Raw genomic sequence first — 15451 nt, 5'->3', positions numbered from 1 at the left:
TTTTAATTTTTTTAAATGAAATTTTTCTTAACCAGATATATTCTTTTTTGAATTTATCCAGTTAAGTCTAAAGTTATATGGCTAACTATAGCCAAATAACTTTATAGATAATCGGCAATATCCAAAAGAATATCCGGTTAGGTTTAAAGTTATCTGGCTATGGATAGTCAGATAACTTGAATTGGGGATATTCAATGAGACATTTATTCCGCTGAAAATCCAGAACAAGTTATTCAGCTAACTTTAGCCAGATTTCTTATCTACTAAATGTCCTCCTAAATAAATACTCTTTCGTGTGTAACATTGAACAACACACAGAGAGAATCACTACAGTACTATTTTAGTATTTTGCTCTACTGTCTAGTGTACTGCATGCACACACACACACACAAACCAGAGAATGATATAATGCTCTAATATATATGTGAATACATAACACCTCCGTACACTAGTAAATGCTGTAAAAAAATTAATCCACAAAGTGGATGGTGGTGACTGGCACAGATTGCTTTCTTTGTGGATGCACTGACTTTGGTACACACAGACCAGACACACACAGGCCAATACAGTAAAGTGCGGCTGCGGTTACCCTGTTTTTAACCCGCTTTGTACGCACATTTTGGACGCGTATGTCTAACCTGCGATTCAGTTTCCGGTTTTATGCGTCCTTACCGCTTACTGAAATCGACGCGTATCCCTTTCCACCCGCTGTATGTATATGATATGTTAATGATCGGATTAGCTATTCCCTCTGATACAGTAACATGTGCCCAGATTATCACCTTTTTAACCAGCTATTTTGCCGCGTCTTTAACCTGCAAATTTACCGTCTACCCTGACCCTTGTGTTAGTGTGGCATTAGTGTGGTGAACTTAGCCGTCCAGTCCTAAACCAACCCAATCCACAGAAAAAAATGCTTCTTGCACAAGGGGGAAAAAAGTAACCCCCACCTGGCACCACCGCGCTTAACCTCAGAGTACTTCGGTTCCATAGGGAAGAACGGACACCGTTTCCGGGGGCTCCTCTGGCCTTCTCGTGGGTCTGGGCTCCTTGTCGCCGCTGACTTGCAGTGGGCACGAGCTCCTGTATCAGGCCCTATCCTACACACCATACGCCATGACCTTGGATGTCCAGCCGGGTGCTCAGGTCCCGGCGTGCGTTCATGCGCCTTCCCACTGCCTTGAGCACCCAACTTGGATGCCCAGGCGGGCGCTCAAGGCAGCGGGAAAGTAAGATGGGAGAATTAGAATGTATAGCAGTGAATGGTGACATAGACTTAATTGGCATCTGAGAGACATGGTGGAAGGAGGATAACCAATGGGACAGTGCTATACCGGGGTACAAATTATATCGCAATGACAGAGAGGAGCACCCAGGAGGCAGTGTAGTGCTTTATGTCTGGGCTGGCATAGAGTCCAACAGGATAAACATCCTGCATGAGACTAAATGCACAATCAAATCTTTATGGATAGAAATCCCTTGTGTGTTGGGTAAGACTATAGTGATAGGAGTATACTATCGTTCACCTGGCCAAAATGGTGAGATGGACAGTGAAATGCTAAGAGAAATTAGGGAAGCTAACCAAATTGGTAGTGCGGTAATAATGGGAGACTTCAATTACCCCAGTATTGACTGGGTAAATGTATCATCGGAACACGCTAGAGAGATAACGTTCCTGGATGGAATAAATGATAGCTTTATGGAGCAATTGGTTCAGGAACCGATGAGGGAGGGATCAATTTTAGATCTAATTCTCAGTGGAGCACAGGATTTGGTGAGACAGGTAACGGTGGTGGGGCCACTTGGCAATAGTGATCATAATATGATCAAATTTGATTTAATGACTGGAAGAGGAACAATGTGCAAATCTAAGGCTCTCGTGCTAAACTTTCAAAAGGGAAACTTTGAGAAAATGAGAAAAATAGTTTAAAAAAAACTGAAAGGAGCAGCTACAAAGGTAAAAAGTGTGCAAGAGGTGTGGTCATTGTTAAAAAACACCATCCTAGAAGCACAGTCCAGATGTATTCCACATATTAAGAAAGGTGGAAGGAAGGCAAAATGATTACCAGCATGGTTAAAAGGTGAGGTTAAAGAAGCTATTTTAGCCAAAAGATCTTCATTCAAAAATTGGAAGAAGGATCCAACACAAGAAAACAGGATAATGCATAAGCATTGGCAAGTTAAATGTAAGACATTGATAAGACAGGCTAAGAGAGAATTTGAAAAGAAGTTGGCCCTAGAGGCAAAACCTCACAGTAAAAACTTTTACAAATATATCTGAAGCAGAAAGCCTGTGAGGGAGTCAGCAGGACCGTGTCTCAAGGGTTAAAGGGGCATTTAGAGAAGATAAGGCCATTGCGGAAAGATTAAATGATTCTTTGCTTCGGTGTTTACTGAAGAGGATGTTGAGGAAATACCCATACCGAAGAAGTAATGGGTAATAATTCAGATGAACTGAACCAAATCAGGTTAACCTAGAAGATGTGGTAGGCCTGATTGACAAACTGAAGAGTAGTAAATCATCTGGACCTGATGGTATACACCCCAGGGTTCTGAAGGAACTCAAAAATGAAATTTCAGACCTATTAGTAAAAATTTGAAACCTATCATTAAAAGCATCCATTGTACCTGAAGACTGGAGGGTGGCTAATGTAACCCCAACATTTAAAAAGGGCTCCAGGGGTGATCCAGGAAAACACAGACAAGTTAGCCTGGAAAAATAGTGGAAAGCCAGGAAAAATAGTGGAAAGTGTTCTAAATATCAAAATCACAGAACATATAGAAAGACATGGTTTAATGGGAAAAAGTCAGCATGCCTTTACCCAAGGCAAGTCTTGCCTCACAAATCTGCTTCATTTTATGAAGGAGTTAATAAACATGTAGATAAAGGTGAACCAGTAGATGTAGTGTATTTGGATTTTCAGAAGGCGTTTGACAAAGTTCCTCATGAGAGGCTTCTAGGAAAAGTAAAAAGTCATGGGATAGATAGGTGGTGATGTCCTTTTGTGGGTTACAAACTGGCTAAAAGACAGGAAACAGAGAGTAGGATTAAATGGACAATTTTCTCAGTGGAGTGGAGTGGGCAGTGGAGTGCCTCAGGGATCTGTATTGGGACCCGTGCTTTTCAATACATTTATAAATGATCTGGAAAGGAATACGATGAGTGAGGTAATCAAATATGCAGATGATACAAAATTATTCAGAGTCGTTAAGTCACAAGCAGAGTGTGATGATAAATTGCAGGAAGACATTGTGAGACTGGAAAATTGGGCATCCAAATGGCAGATGAAATTTAATGTGGATAAGTGCAAAGTGATGAATATAGGGAAAAATAACCCATGCTATAGTTATAGAATGTTAGGTTACATATTAGGAGCTACCACCCGATAAAGAGATCTAGGTGTCATAGTGGATAACACATTGAAATCTTCAGTTCAATGTGCTGTGGCAGTCAAAAAAGCAAACAGAATGTTGGGAATTATTAGAAAGGGAATGGTGAATAAAATGGAAAATTCATAATGCCTCTGTATCACTCCATGGTGAGACCGCACCTTAAATACTGTGTACAGTTCTAGTCGCCGCATCTCAAAAAAGATATAGTTGCGATGGAGAAGGTACAGAGAAGGGTGACCGAAATGAGAAAGGGGATGGAACTGCTCCCTTATTAGGAAAGACTAAAGAGGTTAGGACTTTTCAACTTGGAGAAGAGAAGGATATGGGGGGATATGACAGAGGCGTTTAAAATCATGAGAGGTCTAGAAGGGGTAAATGTGAATTGGTTATTTATTCTTTCAGATAATAGAAGGACTAGGGGGTACTCCATGAAGTTAGCATTTGGCACATTTAAATAATCGGAGAAAGTTCTTTTTCACTCAACGCACAATTAAACTCTGGAATTTGTTGCCAGGGGATGTGGTTAGTACAGTTAGTGTAGCTGGGTTTAAAAAAGGATTGGATTAGTTCTTGGAGGAGAAGTCCATTACCTGCTATTAATTAAGTTGACTTAGAAAATAACCACTGCTATTACTAGCAACAGTAACATGGGATAGAATTAGTTTTTGGGAACTTGCCAAGTTCTTATGGACTGGATTGGCCACTGTTGAAAACAGGATGCTGGGCTTGATGGACCCTTGCTCTGACCCAGTATGGCATGTTCTTATGTTCTTATGGCTAAGCAAGCAGAGTAACTTGAAGATCTGGAAAATCGCTCACGCCGGTCAAATCTGCACTTTCTCGGCCTGCCAGAATCCCTAGTGAAAGATCTACCTGCCTTCCTGGAAACATGGCTCTCTTGTGAACTTTGCCTATCCCATGCACATGGCCCAGTCTTGTTGGAGCAGGCCCACAGGTTGGAGCCTAAAGGGACAGCCTCTGGCAAGCCTCACGTGGTCATCGCGAAAATATTTAAATTTGTACATAAAACCGAAATTTTGCAAATCCTGCAATCCGGAAAATCCATAGCCTACATTAACAAGAAGATATTGGTGTTTCAAGATTACCCCGCGTCCCTCGCGACACAGCGTTGAGCTTTAGCCATATTCTGCGCTAAGCTCTTTGCTATGGGTTTCCACACTGTTATGGTTTATCCTGCTAGGTACGGGTGCAAGCCCCTGAGGGAGTGTGGTGTTTCTCCGAGGTTAGCGAACTCTAACATTTCCTGAGTGGTGCTAGGGTCGGGCACTCACTGTGAGTCGGATAGTGGAACTTCATGAAGTGCAGGCCACTTTCCAGTTTACTCTGAATCCACATGAGGCTGATGACCGTTTGATCCCCTAGGACTCGCAGCAGCGCGGGGATGCTCTTTCCACTTGGACGTTCACAAGCCATGGACATTTCAGGCAGGGGCACAAATGATGTTCCAACTTTGGTTCCTTTTTTATGTTTTATTTTTCAACATGACTGCCAGACACGCCTACATGTCCTCCCTTTCTGAGCCTTGCAGACGTGGCCAGTCTGCTAGCTCCCTGCTGCAATCCTCAGCTGCGTCAGTAACTTTATTATTTGTTTTTTCAAATGTGTGGTCAATTTTGATATCTGTGCTTTCTTTTTTATTTAGTGCTGGGAGCCTTCTTTGCAATTGCAGTTTAAAGAGATGGCAATTTGTGGATGGGGATGGGTCTTGGGCTCGAGACCAGTATGCATGGTGGTGATCTCGATTATACTTTGGGATATGATTAAAGGGGGAAAGGGGGAGGTAGGGGGAGGTAGAGGGGTGGGGGAGGGAATTTGGGGGGAACGCTCACTGTTTATGCTGTGTCGCTGTTTTAATTCAAATTTATGGTAGCTAGTTCAGAATCCTCTATGTCCACTTTGTAAGAAAGGGGACCCCTGCTGGGAGGGTCCCTTCCCCATATTTTAGTTGGATTATCTCATAGTTTGATGTCCTGAGAAAATATAGATGACCAATCACGGAACTCGTATCTTCTCCTGGAAAGTTTGTGGCATACATTCACCCATAAAGCGGACCAAAATTCTTACTATCTTAAAGAGGAAATCCGCAGATCTAGTATTCTTACAGGAAACACATCTCACTGATCAAGAACACAAAAACAATGTCAAAATTGGGTAGGAGCAGTTCATTAAGCCTCTGCCTCTATAACCCTTGCTGTAGTTACACGATGTTAGGTTCCATATTAGGAGCTATCACCCAGAAAAAAAGATTTAGGAATCATAGTGGATAATACTTTAAAATCGTCGGCTCACTGTGCTGCAGCAGTCAAAAAAGCAAACAGAATGTTAGGAATTATTAGGAAGGAAATGGTTAGGGCTGTTCAGCTTGGAGAAGAGACGGCTGAGGGGAGATTTGATAGAGGTCTTTAAGATCATGAGAGGTCTTGAACAAGTAGATGTGAATCTGTTATTTACACTTTCAAATAATAGAAGGACTAGGGGGCATTCCATGAAGTTAGCAAGTAGCACATTTAAGACTAATCGGAGAAAATTCTTTTTCACTCAACGCACAATAAAGCTCTGGAATTTGTTGCCAGAGGATGTGGTTAGTGCAGTTAGTGTAGCTGGGTTCAAAAAAGGTTTGGATAAGTTCTTGGAGGAGAAGTCCATTAACTGATATTAATCAAGTTTACTTAGGGAATAGCCACTGCTATTAATTGCATCAGTAGCATGGGATCTTCTTAGTGTTTGGGTAATTGCCAGGTTCTTTTGGCCTGGTTTGGCCTCTGTTGGAAACAATATGCTGGGCTTGATGGACCCTTGGTCTGACCCAGCATGGCAATTTCTTATGTTCTTATATTCTTACTAAATCAGCTGGTATGGCTATTCTGGTCAATAAACATTTACTCCTCACCATCCAGAAAAAATTTAAATATCCCGTGGTCTGTTATATTGTTTTAACTGGCTGTACCCTACCACGCGTTGCTGTGGCTGAGCCTGGTTAAGTTGAAAAAACAGAACAGAGCCAGGGGATATCTGTAATATGTTTCATTTTGCAATGCTTGTTGGTATACAACATTTTTTATTGTTCCATCGTTAGTGCAGATATACAAATTGTCAGGTTTGCCTACTCGTGAACATGCAACATACAATTGTCCATGTGAGAAGCAATCGGTTTGTAGATGTAAACCGCAGAGGTGTAAAGGTTGTCCTTGAGCTTTGTTGATGGTTATTGCAAATGCCAATCTAATTGGGAATTGCAATCTTTTAAATTGAAATGGCATATCTGTTGGAATGATAGGGATGCAAGGAACGAGTACATCTTCATCTTTGAAAGGTCCTGTCAAGATTGTAGCTTCTATGATATTGGTCCTTAAATTTTTGATAGCAACACATCCCCTTTGTTTCTCCCAGAAATTTCATAGCCTTGCAGTATGGATACACGTGTGTCATAGAGCCAATGAGAACATGCCGTATGAAAGTATAATCCTGATGTGGGTTGTATCGGAAATCAAGTCGATTATAATGTTTGGCCAGTTGATGTGGGATCCATGGCTGACGTTGAGGTGCTGTCGGTGTTAGAGGGATTTCAGCCACTGTCAGCGTTTCATGGGCATGGTGTTGTGAACGAAGGAGATTGTGAGCAGCGGAATGTGCTTGCCGTGATAGCAAGCGTGCCTCTAGCAGTCTGGATGCACGTTGCTCGGCCGCTTCCTGCTATTTTCCTACAGCTATTCTTTCCTTGTTGTGCTGTTTTTTTGCTGCCCGTTCCTCCTCCGTGCGCCTAGTTCTAAGGCGTTGGGCCACTAGCGCAGTGCGAGTACGCCGATGTAAGTTAGATTTTCTGCGAGGCATTAATTTGGTGAATTGCAAGAGATGTATGAATGGTGTGTAAAAGGATCAAGGGAAATGGGACTGTAATGTCCGAAGAGCAAGAGAAATGCACAGGGCAAAAATTAATGCCTTCTTAGGTAAGAGGATCCAGACCTTAAAAAGCAGTTACGACGCTGATAGATAAGAAATGAATTGGTGTGTATAAACGTGGTCAGTCAGTGGGAGGTTGTGATCCTTAGGGATAAAAGTAGGGGAGTGCCTAATCCACCTAGTAATGTGTCTGTAGAGAAGTTTCTTTTGGAGGGCTAATCCGCTAGCTTTCAGAGATCAGTAAAGGTTATAGTTTGTGTGGGTTGTTTTTTTTTACCCCAAATGAACAGCACCAGCAAAGAATAGTTTAAATATGCAAGCACACCTTCCTGGCCCCCCACCCAACCCGGCGAAATAGAGCAACCCACGCTACAGCCCCCCTCTCGGGAGATGTGGAGAATGAGTGCCCCCCCCCCTGTGAAAAACTCGCGGCGGAAAATGAGAACGGTCCCCCACCGTGCTCCTCCCCGGCTACCTGTGTAAACTACCAGCCGGTAGCGAGGGTGTGTGCTAGGGTTTGTTCCGCCGGCTGCCATGTCGCAAAACTTCACCGGTGAAAGTGGTGCGTCAGGATTCCTGACCTAGTAAGGGCAAATGTCCGCTGAAGATATGACGCCGATTGGGCTCTTGCCCTTACAATGTCACATGGTGTACCGACGTCATTGTTGTCTCCGTATAGCATAGTAAGGGCAAGGTTCGCCGGCGCCATTTTAGTTGCTGGCATCCGACGGCCCTACTGAATGCGATGTGTCCCGGACCGTTCCTGTGGTGCTGGCGGAGAAGCGCGGAATTGTTTCAGGTGTAGTGTGTGATCGGAGTGCAGTGCGTGGGTGGGTGGAAGAGGGTACTTTAATTTAAAATCGGAGGGTGTGTGAAATGCATGGCTTCCCAATGTAGCAGCCAGGAATTCGTGTTTTGATATGTTTTGGGAGGGTGGGTGAAGTAAGTGACATTGACAGGAGTGTGGGTGGGGGTGTGTGGTGTGATGAGTGTGGATTTCTGTGTGTTATGAGGAAGTGTGAATGAAAGAAAATAGCCCTGTGTGGGGTGGGGTGTGGTATGTGAGTGTGTGTGAAAGGTGTAAGAGGTTGCGCTTGCGTCGACGGCCACCAGATGTCGCTGTTTTATGTAAGCAATTTTTAAACTTGTATTACCTGTCACAGGTGTGACCTATATGTAATGTAACTGTATAAGATCCTTCCCGTATGGGAAGTGAATGTTGTGTGCAAATTTGAACGCATTCGGTTAAGCGGTTGGTGAGATTAGTGACGACGTACAAACTATTTAACATTTTTATTTATATAGATTTCTGATCTCAATCACATCCCTCTGGTTCTTTGTAATCTTTACACTCCTAACACTTATAATCTGGTTTTCTTTAGGGACCTCTATAGCATTCTGCTGCCTTATGCAACACACACCTTCATAGTTGGGGGCAACTTCAATGCGGTTAGAGACCCTCATTTGAATGTGTCCCAGACCAATCCCACAGAGTGCAGGCCTAGCAAAGGGTTCTCATTTCTTGAACACTCCCTGCACTTTGTGGATGCGTGGAGGAATCTGCACCCCTCTGATAGGTACTTTACCCATATATCCAGGGCCCACTCCTCTCACTCTCGACTAGACTTTTAGTAAGCTCACATGCCTTTTCAAAAATCAATGACACGGGTATAAATGACATTATTATCTCTGACCAAGCACCTGTTTGGATTGATCTCTTGGGGCCTAACACCACTCAGCCTTTTTCCATCTGGCATTTTCCTTACTTTCTGGCTGATGACTCTCACTTCCATGATTTTTTACGCTCTAAATGGAATGATTATGCGAACTTAAATAGTATCCACACGGATGATCCTGTACTATTCTGGTATACTGCTAAAACAGTGCTGCATAGGGATATTAGTTCCTACTTGGCCCATAGGCGGAAGATGTTGGATAAACGCCTCTTGGCCCTAAGTGGTCATTTGCAGAGTGCAAAAAAGGCTTTACTTGAAGCCCCCACTCGGGCTAATAGAGAGCGATGTATGTCAATTGAAACAGCCCTAATCCATGAGGGGACAGAAAAGAGTTTAGTATATTATCAGTTTAAACTATTTCAGTTTGTTAATAAATCAGGGAAGCTGATGGAGAATTTGATTAAAACAATGCGGGGACCAGATAAATCACCGCCTTGAGAACACCCTTGGGCCACATGGTTAATGATACCGCCATAATTTTAAGCAGCTTTCAGAAATACTATTCCGAGCTGTATGCTTCTGAAGGAAGGAACAATGATGGATATGCTAGTTTTCGTTCGCAGATCAATTTACCCCAACTAACCCCAGACCAGTGTTCTTAGTTGAACTATTACTGCGGAAGAGATTACAGAGGCTATTCGCCGTGCGAAACATTTTAAAGCTGAGTCCAGATGGGTTCATTGCTGAATTCTACAAAAGTATAGTGGACTCATTGGGTGCCCCACTAGCGCTGGCATTTAAAGTGCTAATTCAATCGGGCAAATACCCAGCCCATACTAATTCCGCTCACATAACTCTTATGTTGCGCTGGGAGTGGACCCTTGGTCTGGTGCAGGATTGGTACGGCCCTCTGGTTGGACCTGGAGAGCGCCTGCCACCAGGAGGCAGAGCACAGGAGGAGACAGAGGCTAACTGGAGCTTGGCCAATAGCAACCCGGGGTTCCCTCAGGTTGAGCCCTTGGTTACCCTGGCCACCTGGTCTTAGGTGGGCCTCGCAGGGTCTCCTAGAGAGAAAGTTCAAGGGCGTGCCCACCACGAACAAGGGTGCGTGGTCGGTGTCCAGACAGGAAAGACCAGAGGTCACAGGAGGCCAGAAGAGAGTGTCCAGTGGTCAGCCAAAGCAGAGTCGGTAACAGAGGTCAATCCGGGCATAGTCAGGTCAAGCAGAAGGTCAAGTTCTAAGTGTCAGTCAAGAGTAGTCAGAGTTCCATACAGAGGTCAGCGCAGGCAGCAATCAAAGAGTAATAATTAGACAGGCAGAGGTCAGGCTTGGAAAAGAGGTCAGCATGGTCAGGCAGGCGAGATCAAGCTTGGAGAAGACGAACAGCGTAGTCAGGCAGGTAGAGGTCAGGCTTGTAGAAGATGATCAGCGTGGTCAGGCAGGCGAAGGTGAGGCTTGGAGAAGACGGTCAGCGTGGTCAGGCAGGCAGATGTCAGGCTTGGAGAAGATGACCAGTGTGGTCAGGCAGGCAGAGGTCAGGCTTGGAGAAGACGGTCAGCGTGGTCAGGTAGGCAGAGGTCGGTATCAGGGAGGTATCAGGTGAAGTCCGAGAGTAGACACTGGAGCTAGGAAGCCCTGGAGGCAACAAGGAGTAAGGGAACTTGTTGCAAAGGCAAGCTCTGACTGCCAGAGCTTGCCTTAAATAGTTCCTGGTTGCTGACGTCCATAGGCTGGGCCGGCGGCCCTTGCACACCGCAGCTCCTTTAAATTCAAACAGGAAGCGCATGTGCCTAGAGGCCCCGGGGGAGGAAGTAGCCAGCGGCGGCATGTCTGCCTCGAGGCAGGGCCGCAAAGAGATCGACCGCGGCACCTCCAGCATGCCAGGATCACCGAGAGGGAAGCAGAACTGAAGCCGCTCCATCCACACTGCGGCAGACCCAGCTCACGCTCCGGCACTGACGGCAGGAAGCGGTAAGGATGGCCGGTTGTGGGTCCTGTGGCCGGCCGCCGCAACATCTTATACCCAAACCGGGTAAGGACCCTCTCTCTCCGGTGTCATACCAGCCCATTTCATTGCTAAATTTCGATCAAAAATTGATGGCAAAAATATTGGTGGACCAATTGGCTGATATTCTATCTCTTTTAATTGCACCAGGCCAAGTGGGATTTGCCTGAAAGCGCTATGCAGTAACTAGTGCTCAACGCTATGGCCCTGTGTGGCAGTGTGGAGAAGCTCTACTTGGTAGTTAGTTTGGATGCTGAAAAAGCATTTGATAGAGTTGAATGGGGATACCTCTTCCAGAGTCTGCGAGATGTGGGAATAGAGGGACTCTTCTATTATGTGTTTCGATTGCTTTACAAAGGCCAGACGGCGTCTATTGTGGCCAATAGATCATTGTCAGACTCCTTCACGATTAATAGAGAGACCAGGCAGGGCTGTCCCCTCTCTTCCTTGCTTTTTCTCTTAACTCTTGAACCCCTTCTTTTTTCCATTCAATCCACTAAAGCGTTAAAAGGGGTCAAACTCTGGGAGATGATATTTAAATATGCTGCATTTGCCAATGATATATTGGTTTTCCTGACAGGCCCAAACGCTCCTTACAATCTTTATTAAAGATATTCCACAGTTTTGGGGCCTTTTCTGGCCTCCATTTAAATTGGGACAAATCCAAGGCCCTAGCCTTTCCTGAGGCTCTCAAGGAGAGGTGGGAGACTCCTTCCCTTTACATTGGGCTGGGGAAACCATTCGCTATCTTTGGGTCTATCTGTCCACTAATTTATCCAATTTATATAGTTTAACTATCTCTCCCATGTTACGTCTCATGCAGGACAAGTTGCAGGCCTGGCGTGACCTGTCGCTGTCCCAAGGGGGTCGTGTTAACCTTTTCAAAATGGTTCTCTTCCCTAAATGACCTTATATCCTTCAGAACATTCCTCTGCAGATTAATTATGGAGACCTTTCTGCTCTGGATAAGGCCTTGCGCTTTTTTCTTTGGCAAGGCAAATAGCCACGCATACCTCTAAAATGGCTGAGGGAAAGGTGGGGTTGGGGAGGCTTGGGTGTTCCCAATTTATCCAGCTACAATTTGACCAGTAATTTGTGCATTATACGGGAGTGGATCATAGGTTGCTCATTTTATGTGAACCTTTCAGCCGAGCAGGCTTTGGTGGCCCCTTTGGACTTGCGATACATCTTGCAGGCGCCCACCAGTGGTCTCCCAGCTTCCCTATAACATAATGTTTTACTAGAAACACTTAGACTGGCATGGATTCACTTAACTAAGAAGCTGGGCATATCACGTTTATGTTCTTACCTCCTACCTATCGGGGCAATTATGCGTTCACGCCGGGCTCACAATCCACTGCTTTTCGTTTTTGGGCTGACCATGATATCACCCATTTGGGACATATTTTGGATGGGGAAGGAGTAACACTTACATTTCAGGGCCTGAAAGATCTCAATGGCTTATGTACCTCCCACTTGTTTTCCTATTTGCAGGTACAACATTACATTAAATCTTACCACACGAGTCTCGATACTCAGTCTTGATACTCAGAAACCTTTATCTTTGTCTACTTACTATAAAGGTCTCAGGAGAATTGTGAAAATTGATACCTTTTCCATTTTGATGGAGTGAAGGAATAAGGATGGAATGTTCACACTTACTCCATTTACTCTCCAAGCTTGTTTCAAATATATTTCAGCAACGTCCACCAACATGTACTATTGGGAAATGCAGTACAAATTCCTTCATAGAGCACATGTTTCCCTTCAAACAATGTTTCTTTCCAAATTGTACGCCTCGGCAACATGTGTTAAATGCCATATGGCTATTGGATCTTTGTCTCACTCTTTCTGGGCCTGCCCCCTCATTAAATGTTTCTGGGGTCGCATTATCAATTATCTTGCTGGCATATTAGACATTTCAATTCCCATTTCTCCGAAGGTACTTTTATTTGGCTGCATTCCCCCTTTGCAAATTAGGGGACAGGGACCCCGCCTACTCATAAGGAAGGCGAGTATGGTGGGGAAACAACTTAATCTTCTTTTCTGGAAAGGACCTGATTCTCCCTCCTTTTGGATGTGGCGGAACTACTTACACCACATGATGCAGATGGATAATATGGCATCCAGGATTTCCCCTCTACACAGATGGAAATTTTTGTTGGTTTGGAACTGTTACCTACAATCACTGCCTCATCAATCCAGGAGCTTGATTTTGAATGATTGTTTGTGAGCTGTTCTCTGAGCTGGCTTCCTAGCATACCTAAATGACACAGTTATTTTCTCTTTTTTCTTCCCTTGGTGTCTCAAGGGTGTGTGTGTTGTGGGAGGGAAGAGCGTGGGCAGGGTGGTGGGTAAAGATGTTTAAATATTTCATATATTGTTAAAAATACTATATTGTGTTGTAATTACCTGCTGGCATCTCAGAAACCATGCCCCGCAGGGTGAGTTCACTTTCTTGCTAATAAAAAATTGTTGGAACTAAAAAGCACCCATATACATGGCTAAATGCTACTGTGCACACATCTCAAAAGTTTCCAAAATGGGGCTGGGTGTAGTCATTTCAGGGCCTGGCCAAGAGATGTGCACGAAACTATTTACTATCGTGCAAAAGTCCCCGGCTATGTAACTTTACTTCTGCTTTGGATGACTTGTAAGTTATAAAATAAAAGGACTGAGCCATTTCTGAGAGGCTTAAAGGTTCTGGGGTAACTAGGGTGTGTGTAGGTTCTCAAACCAGTGGTGGTGGTGGGGGCAGCGGGGGGGGTTGGAAGACCTAGCTATTAACTGGGTGAACTGGTGGACAAACTGGTAAACTGGAAATGGCGTGGGCGATGCCCTTTTTAAAATTCCCTGACTTATGCGGTAAAAGCAATATTTGAACGCCCACTTAAAATTAGGTGCACATGTGCGCATGGGCAGGCTATTTTATAACATGCATGCATATACATGTGCAAGTTATAAAATGGCCATGTTCCTGGGCAAGGGGTGATGCAAAAGTGTGCCTGCTTGCTGGTTTGAAACTTACCATCTTATTGTGGTTTTTTGGCCAAAAGAAGCTTGTCATTCCATCTCCTTGTGAATATAAGTTACAAGAGACATCGGTCAGAGCATTCTTGTTTGCAGGACCTATGCTATGGAATGTGCTGCCTAGCGATTTAAGGGATGAATTTGACCACTTATTTATTTTAGTAAAAAAGTGGTTAAGGCATTCTTTTTTAATAAAGTTTATGTTACACTCGCCGGCCACGGGTTCTTGCTTCTTCCAGCTCTGAGCTGGCTGCCTGATGCCGCTGGCCCCGCGGCCCCAAGCCGCCAGCCTGACACACAGAGTCTCCCTCTTCGTCGTGGAATGCCACCAGCACTGCCGAGTCCTTCCTGCTTTCGGCATCCTCCTAGGTGCACGATCATGCTTCTTTTCCTCATTTAAAAGACCCGTGGTGGGAAAATGCTTATGGCCCTCCCGGATGACATCATTACTGGAGGACTTCCAGCCTCTGTCTTGGCAACAGGTCTCCTCGCTACTTGCGTTGTGCTTGTTGCGGTCCTGAGTTCCTGAGTCCCTTGCCTCCTTCCTTGTCCTTTGGATTGCCTTGACTTTGACTTCAGACTGGATTCTGACCATGAGATATGCTGCCTGCCTCGATCCCTGCCTGGAACCCAACCACGAGATACACCGCCTGCCTCGATCATTGTCTGGAATCTGCCCTCATACTCTGCTGCTTGTTCCTGAACTTGGCCTACTCTCCAGCTCCTCTTCTCCTGGACTTCCATCACTACAGAGACTTCATGTAAGTCCAGCCGGCCCCTGTACCTGAGGGCTCAACCTAAGGAGAACATGGTCTGGTAGTGGTGAAGCTCCAACGGGGTCTCTGCTCTTCATCAGCCTTGCCAATCGAGGTGGCATCAACTCCCCCTCGGTCTAAGGGTCCACCAGCATAACAGTTTATGAATAATTTTGTCACATTTATATTTTTAAAATGATGCATAATTTGTGTTCATGTTGTCAATATATTTATTTTTGAATATTTACTTGTAATCTATGTTGAACAATGTATTGGAAATTTGTGGAATACAATAAACATAGGGGCAAACTACTGCGGGATTTGCACTACAGTTTAGTAAATAACACATAGTTTCTCCTGCAGTACAAATACTCTTAGACTGGTTGGCGAGCTGCATCGTTTCTTTTCAGATTTGAAAATAGTTACGCAATTGCTCGTAATTTCAAAGTTTGATTATTACAATGACCTCTATATGGGCTTGCCAGTTAAGATGAAATCTTCAATTGGTTCAGAACAAGGCTGCTAGGATAATTATAGTTAGTAAGGTAAAAGATAGCTTTATTCCCAGTTTTGCAGAGCCTTCATTGGCTTTTGCAAGACCTCAGAGCCGTGCAAAATCCTGACTCTGGCATTCAGTGGCCAATGTACTAAATTGCAAACATTTTTTCAG

This window comes from Rhinatrema bivittatum, chromosome 5, assembly GCF_901001135.1.
Source record: "Rhinatrema bivittatum chromosome 5, aRhiBiv1.1, whole genome shotgun sequence".
Taxonomy (NCBI): domain Eukaryota; kingdom Metazoa; phylum Chordata; class Amphibia; order Gymnophiona; family Rhinatrematidae; genus Rhinatrema; species Rhinatrema bivittatum.
Note: the sequence above shows the minus strand (reverse complement) of the source record.